Raw genomic sequence first — 11188 nt, forward strand, 5'->3', positions numbered from 1 at the left:
GCTGCCAGAAACACAGGAAACTCAAACAAAACTACCAGCTTAGACAACAGGCCTCTATCAAGGTTATGCCACCTGAGCAGTACACAGAAACTTCACTTTAAAAGCATATAAAGAACACCCACAAAGAGAAAATACAGGTCTCAGTATGAAAAAGCCGTTTACAATTTAGTAATTAAATAAAAATGCAATTATAGTAATGCACACTATTACAGTTCCTAGCTGTAGCCACTAAATGAAAGTTTTAAACAGATCAATGAGCAAGCAGACTCTAGAGAATGTTTTAACTGTAAACAGACAATTATCGTAATGCCCTCTATTATAGTTCCTAGCTGTAGAACACAGAAATCTCAAAAAATCAAAAATGCACAGAAAAGCTCAATGGAGCACTCACAAACAGAAAATACAACTCTGAGTATGGAAATGCAGTTTACAGTTAAGTAATTCAGTAAACATGCAATCAGAGTAATGAAACAGTATCTATCAATGAAAAATATAGTTAAAACAGTATAAAACAGTACATAAATGTAGTGAAACAATAAAAAAAGTTTATAACAGTGCAAAATGTAGTAGATCAACTGTATAGCACAATTATAAGTGTTTTAGAAGTGTAGTTCAGTGAAATAAGTATAAGAAATAACTTATCCTGCTCTTGGAATCTAATGGAATTTCCAGTTAGTTTCAGTAATGAAATACAATCCATAGCCTAAGCAATACAAACACAACCTTTTCAAGACACAGGCTTTATATACCAGTAAGGATGGAAGAGTTAGAAGATCAAATTACTGCTCAGCCCCTGCTATTACCCAATCACTCATACTACAGAAGGTCAGGAGGCCTTGTTACTCTCAATAATAATGAGGACAGACTATCAGCAGAAAATGGCTAACAGAAACACAGGAAACTCAAACAAAACTACCAGCCTAGACAAAAGTCCTCTATCAAGATTATGCCACATGAGCAAAACACAGAAACCTCACTTTAAAAGCATAGAATGAACACCCACAAAGAGAAAATACAAGTTCCAGTATGAAGAAGCAGTTTGCAATTTAGTAATTAAATAAAAATGCAATTATAGTAATGCACACTATTACATTTCCAAGCTGTAGCCACTAAATGAAAGTTTTAAACAGACCAAGGAGCAAGCAGTCTCTAGAGAATGCTTTTAACTATAAACAGGCAATTATAGTAATGCACACTATTGCAGTTCCTAGCTGTAGAACACAGAAACCTAAAAAAATCAAAAATGCACAGAAAAGCTCGGATAGAGCACTCACAAACCGAAAGTACAACTCTCAGTATGAAATAGCAGTTTCCAGTTAAGTAATTCAGCGAACATGCAATTAGTGTAATGAAACAGTATCTAGCAATGAAAAATACAGTTAAAACAGCATAAAACCGTACATAAATGCATTGAAACAATAAAAATGTGTTATAACAGTGCAAAATGTAGTAGATCAAGTGTATAGCACAATTATCTGCATTTCGGAAGTGCAGTTCAGTGAAATAAGTGTAAGAAATAACTTATCCTGCTCTTGGAATCTTAAGGAATTTCCACTTAGTTTCAGTAGTGAAATACAATCCATAGCATGAGCAATGCAAGCACAACCTTTTCAACACACAGGGTTTATATACCAGTAGATATGGAAGAGTTAAAAGATCAAATTACTACTCAGCACCTGCTATTACCCAATCACTCATACTACAGAAGGTCAGGAGGCCTTGTTACTCTCAATAATAATGAAGACAGACTATCAGCAGAAAATGGCTAACAGAAACACAAGGAACTCAAAAAAAACTACCAACCTAGACAAAAGTCCTCTATCAAGATTATGCCACCTGAGCAAAACACAGAAACCTCACTTTAAAAGCATAGAAATAACACACACAAAGAGAAAATACAACTCTCAGTATGAAAAAGCAGTTTACAGTTAAGTAATTCAGTAAACATGCAATTAGAGTAATGAAACAATACCTAGCAATGAAAAATAAATTAAAAACAGTATAAAACAGTACATAAATGCAGTGAAATGATAAAAAAGGCTTTATAACAGTGCAAAATGTAGTAGATAAACTTTATTGCACAATTATAAGCATTTCAGAAGTGCAGTTCAGTGAAATAAGTGTAAGAAATAACTTATCCTGCTCTTGGAATCTTAAGGAATTTCCACTTAGTTTCAGTAATGAAATACAATCCACAGCATGAGCAATATAAGTACAACCTTTTCAAGACACAAGGTTTATATACCAGTAAGAATGGAAGAGTTAGAAGATCAAATTACTACTCAGCCCCTGCTATTACCCAATCACTCGTACTACAGACAGTCAGGAGGCGTTGTTATTCTCAAAAATAATGAAGACAGACTATCAGCAGAAAATGGCTACCAGAAACACAGAAAACTCAAACAAAAGTACCAGCCTAGGCAAAAGGCATCTATCAAGATTATGCCACCTGTGCAGAACACAGAAACATCACTTTAAAAGCATAGAAATAACAACCACAATGAGAAAATACAAGTCTCGGTATGACTAAGCAGTTTACAATTTAGTAATTAAATAAAAATGCAATTATAGTAATGCACACCATTACAGTTCCTAGCTGTAGCCACTAAATGAAAGTTTTAAACAGATCAATGAGCAAGCAGACTCTAGAGAATGTTTTAACTGTAAACAGACAATTATAGTAATGCACACAATTACAGTTCCTAGCTGTAGAACACAGAAACCTCAAAAAATTAAAAATGCACAGAAAAGCTCAGACAGAGCACTCACAAGTCTCTCAGTATGAAACTCTCAGTATGAAAAAGCAGTTTACAGTTAAGTAATTCAGTAAACATGCAGTCAGAGTAATGAAACAGTATCTAGCAATGAAAAATACAGTTAAAGCAGTATAAAATAGTACATAAATGCAGTGAAACAATAAAAAATACTTTATAACAGTGCAAAATGTAGTTGATCAACTGTATAGCACAAGTATAAGTGTTTCAGAAGTGCAGTTCAGTGAAATAAGTATAAGAAATAACTTATCCTGCTCTTGGAATCTTATGGAATTTCCACTTAGTTTCAGTAATGAAATACAATCCAGAGCCTGAGCAATACAAGCACAATCTTTTAAAGACAGAGGGTTTACTTACCAGTAAGGATGGAAGAGTTAGAAGATCAAATTAATACTCAACCCCTGCTATTACCCAAATTACTCATTCTACACAAGGTCTGAAGGCCTTGTTATGCTCAATAATAATGAAGACAGACTATCAGAAGAAAATGGCTGCCAGAAACACAGGAAACTCAAACAAAACTAGCAGCCTAGACAACAGGCCTCTATCAAGATTATGCCACCTGAGCAGAACAGAGAAACCTCGCTTTAAAAGCATAGATAGAACACCCACAAAGAGAAAATACAAGTCTCGGTATGAAAAAAGCAGTTTACAATTTAGTAATTAAATAAAAATGCAATTATAGTAATGCACACTGTTACAGTTCCTAGCTGTAGCCACTAAATGAAAGATTTAAACAGATGAAGTAGTAAGCAGACTCTAGAGAATGCTTTTAACTGTAAACAGACAATTATAGTAATGCACACAATTACAGTTCCTAGCTGTAGAACACAGAAACCTCAAAAAATCAAAAATGCACCGAAAAGCTCGGATAGAGCACTCACAAACCGGAAGTACAACTCTCAGTATGAAAAAAGCAGTTTACAGTTAAGTAATTCAGAGAACATGCAATTAGAGTAATGAAACAGTATCTAGCAATGAAAAATACAGCTAAAACAGTATAAAACCGTACATAAATGCAGTGAAACCATAAAAAATGTGTTATAACAGTGCAAAATGTAGTAGATGAGGAGTATAGCACAATTATCAGCATTTCAGAAGTGCAGTTCAGTGAAATAAGTGTAAGAAATAACTTATCCTGCTCTTGGAATCTTAAGGAATTTCCACTTAGTTTCAGTAATGAAATACAATCCATAGCATGAGCAATGCAAGTGCAACCTTTTCAAGACACAGGGTTTATATACCAGTAAGGATGGAAGAGTTAGAAGATCAAATTACTGCTCAGCCCCTGCTATTACCCAATTACTCATACTATAGAAGGTCAGGAGGCCTTGTTGCTCTCAATAATAATGAAGACAGACTATCAGCAAAAAAGTGGCTGACAGAAACACAGGAAACTCAAACAAAACTACCAGCCTAGACAAAATTCCTCTATCATGCTTATGCCACCTGAGCAAAACACAGAAACTTCACTTTAAAAGTATAGAAAGAACACCCACAAAGAGAAAATACAAGTTCCAGTATGAAGAAGCAGTTTGCAATTTAGTAATTAAATAAAAATGCAATTATAGTAAGGCACACTATTACAGTTCCTAGCTGTAGCCACTGAATGAAAGTTTTAAACAGATCAAGGAGCAAGCAGACTCTAGAAAATACTTTTAACTGTAAACAGACAATTATAGTAATGCACACTATTACAGATCCCAGCTGTAGAACAGAGAAACCTCAAAAATCAAAAATGCACAGAAAAGCTCAAATAGAGCACTCACAAAGAGAAAATACATCTCTCAGTATGAAAAAACTGTTTACAGTTAAGTAATTCAGTAAACATGCAATTAGAGTAATGAAACAGTACCTAGCAATGAAAAATAAAGTTAAAAAGTATAAAACAGTACATAAATGCAGTGATACGATAAAAAAAGGCTTTATAACAGTGCAAAATGTAGTAGATCAACTGTATTGCACAATTATAAGCATATCAGAAGTGCAGTTCAGTGAAATAAGTGTAAGAAATAACTTATCCTGCTCTTGGAATCTTAAGTAATTTCCACTTACTTTCAGTAATTAAATACAATCCACAGCATGAGCAATATAAGTACAACCTTTTCAAGACACAAGCTTTATATACCAGTAAGAATGGAAGAGTTAGAAGATCAAATTACTACTCAGCCCCTGCTATTACCCAATCACTCGTAATACAGTCAGGAGGCGTTGTTACTCTCAAAAATAATGAAGACAGACTATCAGCAGAAAATGGCTACCAGAAACACAGAAAACTCAAACAAAACTACCAGCCTAGACAAAAGGCCTCTATCAAGATTATGCCACCTGTGCAGAACACAGAAACCTCACTTTAAAAGCATAGAAAGAATATCCACAAAGAGAAAATACAAGTCTCGGTATGAAAAAGCAGTTTAGAATTTAGTAATTAAATAAAAATGCAATTATAGTAATGCACACTATTACAGTTCCTAGCTGTAGCCACTAAATGAAAGTTTTAAACAGATCAAGGAGGAAGCAGACTCTAGAGAATGCTTTTAACTGTAAACAGACAATTATAGTAATGCACACTATTACAGTTCCTAGCTGTAGAACACAGAAACCGCAAAAAATGAAAAATGCAGAGAAAAGCTCGAACAGAGCACTCACAAACAGAAAATACAACTCTCAGTAAAAAAAACAAACAGTTTACAGTTAAGTAATTCAGTAAACATGCAGTTAGAGTAATGAAACAGTATCTAGCAATGAAAAATACAGGTAAAACAGTATAAAACAGTACATAAATGCAGTGAAACAATAAAAAAGGGTTTATAACAGTGCAAAATGTAGTAGATCAACTGTATAGAACAATTATAAGCATTTCAGAAGTGCAGTTCAGTGAAATAAGTGTAAGAAATAACTTATCCTGCTCTTGGAATCTTATGGAATTTCCACTTAGTTTCAGTAATGAAATACAATCCATAGCCTAAGCAATACAAACACAACCTTTTCAAGACACAGGGTTTATATACCAGTAAAGATGGAAGAGATAGAAGATCAACTTATTGCTCAGCCCCTGCTATTACCCAAATTACTCATTCTACAGAAGGTCAGAAGGCCTTGTTATTCTCAATAATAATGAAGACAGACTATTAGAAGAAAATGGCTGCAAGAAACACAGGAAACTCAAACAAAACTAGCAGCCTAGACAGCAGGCCTCTATCAAGATTATGCCACCTGAGCAGAACAGAGAAACCTCACTTTAAAAGCATAGATAGAACACCCACAAATAGAAAATTCAAGTCTCAGTATGAAAAAAGCAGTTTACAATTTAGTAATTAAATAAAAATGCAATTATAGTAATGCACACTATTACAGTTCCTAGCTGTAGCCACTAAATGAATGTTTTAAACAGATCAAGGAGGAAGCAGACTCTAGAGAATGCTTTTAACTGTAAACAGACAATTATAGTAATGCACACTATTACAGTTACTAGCTGTAGAACACATAAACCTCAAAAAATCAAAAAATGCATAGAAAAGCTCAGATAGAGCACTCACAAACAGAAAATACAACTCTCAGTATGAAAAAGCAGTTTACAGTTAAGTAATTAAGTAAACATGTAATTAGAGTAATAAAACAGTATCGAGCAATAAAAAATAAAGTTAAAACAGTATAAAACAGTACATAAATGCATTGAAACAATAAAAAAGCTTTATAACAGTGCAGAATGTAGTACATCAACTGTATAGCACAATTATAAGAGTTTCAGAAATGCAGTTCAGTGAAATAAGTGTAAGAAATAACTTATCCTGCTCTTGGAATCTTGAGGAATTTCCACCCATTTCAGTAATGAAATTCAATCCACAGCTTGAGCAATACAAGCACAACCTTTTCAAGACACAAGGTTTATATACCAGTAAGAATGGAAGAGTTAGAAGATCAAATTACTACTCAGCCCCTGCTATTACCCAATCACTCGTACTACAGACAGTCAGGAGGTGTTGTTATTCTCAAAAATAATGAAGACAGACTATCAGCAGCAAATGGCTACCAGAAACACAGAAAACTCAAACAAAAGTACCAGCCTAGGCAAAAGGCATCTATCAAGATTATGCCACCTGTGCAGAAAACAGAAACATCACTTTAAAAGCATAGAAATAACAACCCCAATGAGAAAATACAAGTCTCGGTATGACTAAGCAGTTTACAATTTAGTAATTAAATAAAAATGCAATTATAGTAATGCACACCATTACATTTCCTAGATGTAGCCACTAAATGAAAGTTTTAAACAGATCAATGAGCAAGCAGACTCTAGAGAATGTTTTAACTGTAAACAGACAATTATAGTAATGCACACAATTACAGTTCCTAGCTGTAGAACACAGAAACCTCAAAAAATTAAAAATGCACAGAAAAGCTCAGACAGAGCACTCACAAATGGAAAATACAACTCTCAGTATGAAAAAGCAGTTTACAGTTAAGTAATTCAGTAAACATGCAGTCAGAGTAATGAAACAGTATCTAGCAATGAAAAATACAGTTAAAACAGTATAAAATAGTACATAAATGCAGTTAAACAATAAAAAATACTTTATAACAGTGCAAAATGTAGTTGATCAACTGTATAGCACAAGTATAAGTGTTTCAGAAGTGCAGTTCAGTGAAATAAGTATAAGAAATAACTTATCCTGCTCTTGGAATCTTAAGGAATTTCCACTTAGTTTCAGTAATGAAATACAATCCACAGCCTGAGCAATACAAGCACAATCTTTTAAAGATAGAGGGCTTACTTACCAGTAAGGATGGAAGAGTTAGAAGATCAAATTAATACTCAACCCCTGCTATTACCAAATCACTCATTCTACAGAAGGTCAGAAGGCCTTGTTATTCTCAATAATAATGAAGACAGACTATCAGAAGAAAATGGCTGCCAGAAACACAGGAAACTCAAACAAAACTAGCAGCCTAGACAACATGCATCTATCAAGATTATGCCACCTGAGCAGAACAGAGAAACCTCACTTTAAAAGCATAGATAGAACACCCACAAAGAGAAAATACAAGTCTCGGTATGAAAAAAGCAGTTTACAATTTAGTAATTAAATAAAAATGCAATTATAGTAATGCACACTGTTACAGTTCCTAGCTGTAGCCACTAAATGAAAGATTTAAACAGATGAAGTAGTAAGCAAACTCTAGAGAATGCTTTTAACTGTAAACAGACAATTATAGTAATGCACACAATTACAGTTCCTAGCTGTAGAACACAGAAACCTCAAAAAATCAAAAATGCACCGAAAAGCTCGGATGGAGCACTCACAAACCAGAAGTACAACTCTCAGTATGAAAAAAGCAGTTTACAGTTAAGTAATTCAGCGAACATGCAATTAGAGTAATGAAACAGTATCTAGCAATGAAAAAGACAGCTAAAACAGTATAAAACCGTACATAAATGCAGTGAAACAATCAAAATGTGTTATAACAGTGCAAAATGTAGTAGATGAAGAGTATAGCACAATTATCAGCATTTCAGAAGTGCAGTTCAGTGAAATAAGTGTAAGAAATAACTTATCCTGCTCTTGGAATCTTAAGGAATTTCCACTTAGTTTCAGTAATGAAATACAATCCATAGCATGAGCAATGCAAGTGCAACCTTTTCAAGACACAGGGTTTATATACCAGTAAGGATGGAAGAGTTAGAAATCAAATTACTGCTCAGCCCCTGCTATTACCCAATTACTCATACTATAGAAGGTCAGGAGGCCTTGTTGCTCTCAATAATAATGAAGACAGACTATCAGCAAAAAATGGCTGACAGAAACACAGGAAACTCAAACAAAACTACCAGCCTAGACAAAATCCCTCTATCAAGCTTATGCCACCTGAGCAAAACACAGAAACTTCACTTTAAAAGCATAGAAAGAACACCCACAAAGAGAAAATACAAGTTCCAGTATGAAGAAGCAGTTTGCAATTTAGTAATTAAATAAAAATGCAATTATAGTAAGGCACACTATTACAGTTCCTAGCTGTAGCCACTGAATGAAAGTTTTAAACAGATCAAGGAGCAAGCAGACTCTAGAAAATACTTTTAACTGTAAACAGACAATTATAGTAATGCACACTATTACAGATCCTAGCTGTAGAACACAGAAACCTCAAAAATCAAAAATGCACAGAAAAGCTCGGATAGAGCACTCACAAAGAGAAAATACATCTCTCAGTATGAAAAAACTGTTTACAGTTAAGTATTTCAGTAAACATGCAATTAGAGTAATGAAACAGTACCTAGCAATGAAAAATAAAGTTAAAAAGTATAAAACAGTACATAAATGCAGTGATACGATAAAAAAAGGCTTTATAACAGTGCAAAATGTAGTAGATCAACTGTATTGCACAATTATAAGCATTTCAGAAGTGCAGTTCAGTGAAATAAGTGTAAGAAATAACTTATCCTGCTCTTGGAATCTTAAATAATTTCCACTTACTTTCAGTAATGAAATACAATCCACAGCATGAGCAATATAAGTACAACCTTTTCAAGACACAAACTTTATATACCAGTAAGAATGGAAGAGTTAGAAGATCAAATTATTACTCAGCCCCTGCTATTACCCAATCACTCGTACTACAGTCAGGAGGCGTTGTTAGTCTCAAAAATAATGAAGACAGACTATCAGCAGAAAATGGCTACCAGAAACACAGAAAACTCAAACAAAACTACCAGCCTAGACAAAAGGCCTCTATCAAGATTATGCCACCTGTGCAGAACACAGAAACCTCACTTTAAAAGCATAGAAAAAATATCCACAAAGAGAAAATACAAGTCTTGGTATGAAAAAGCAGTTTAGAATTTAGTAATTAAATAAAAATGCAATTATAGTAATGCACACTCTTACAGTTCCTAGCTGTAGCCACTAAATGAAAGTTTTAAACAGATCAAGGAGGAAGCAGACTCTAGAGAATGCTTTTAACTGTAAACAGACAATTATAGTAATGCACACTATTACAGTTCCTAGCTGTAGAACACAGAAACCGCAAAAAATGAAAAATGCAGAGAAAAGCTCGAACAGAGCACTCACAAACAGAAAATACAACTCTCAGTAAAAAAACAAGCAGTTTACAGTTAGGTAATTCAGTAAACATGCAGTTAGAGTAATGAAACAGTATCTAGCAATAAAAAATACAGGTAAAACAGTATAAAACAGTACATAAATGCAGTGAAACAATAAAAAAGGGTTTATAACAGTGCAAAATGTAGTAGATCAACTGTATAGAACAATTATAAGTATTTCAGAAGTGCAGTTCAGTGAAATAAGTGTAAGAAATAACTTATCCTGCTCTTGGAATCTTATGGAATTTCCACTTAGTTTCAGTAATGAAATACAATCCATAGCCTAAGCAATACAAACACAACCTTTTCAAGACACAGGGTTTATATACCAGTAAAGATGGAAGAGATAGAAGATCAACTTATTGCTCAGCCCCTGCTATTACCCAAATTACTCATTCTACAGAAGGTCAGAAGGCCTTGTTATTCTCAATAATAATGAAGACAGACTATTAGAAGAAAATGGCTGCCAGAAACACAGGAAACTCAAACAAAACTAGCAGCCTAGACAGCAGGCCTCTATCAAGATTATGCCACCTGAGCAGAACAGAGAAACCTCACTTTAAAAGCATAGATAGAACACCCACAAATAGAAAATTCAAGTCTCGGTATGAAAAAAGCAGTTTACAATTTAGTAATTAAATAAAAATGCAATTATAGTAATGCACACTATTACAGTTCCTAGCTGTAGCCACTAAATGAATGTTTTAAACAGATAAAGGAGGAAGCAGACCCTAGAGAATGCTTTTAACTGTAAACAGACAATTATAGTAATGCACACTATTACAGTTACTAGCTGTAGAACACATAAACCTCAAAAAATCAAAAAATGCATAGGAAAGCTCAGATAGAGTACTCACAAACAGAAAATACAACTCTCAGTATGAAAAAGCAGTTTACAGTTAAGTAATTAATTAAACATGTAATTAGAGTAATGAAACAGTATCGAGCAATGAAAAATAAAGTTAAAACAGTATAAAACAGTACATAAATGCATTGAAACAATAAAAAAGCTTTATAACAGTGCAGAATGTAGTACATCAACTGTATAGCACAATTATAAGAGTTTCAGAAATGCTGTTCAGTGAAATAAGTGTAAGAAATAACTTATCCTGCTCTTGGAATCTTGAGGAATTTCCACCCATTTCAGTAATGAAATTCAATCCACAGCTTGAGCAATACAAGCACAACCTTTTCAAGACACAGGGTTTATATCCCAGTAAGGATGTAAGAGGTAGAAGATCAGATTACTACTCAGCCAATTATCCAATCACTCATACTACAGAAGGTCAGGAGGCCTTGTTACTCTCAATAATAA

This window comes from Protopterus annectens, chromosome 5.part0 (assembly GCF_019279795.1).
Source record: "Protopterus annectens isolate FY-2018-M chromosome 5.part0, PAN1.0, whole genome shotgun sequence".
NCBI classification, from domain to species: Eukaryota; Metazoa; Chordata; order Ceratodontiformes; family Protopteridae; genus Protopterus; species Protopterus annectens.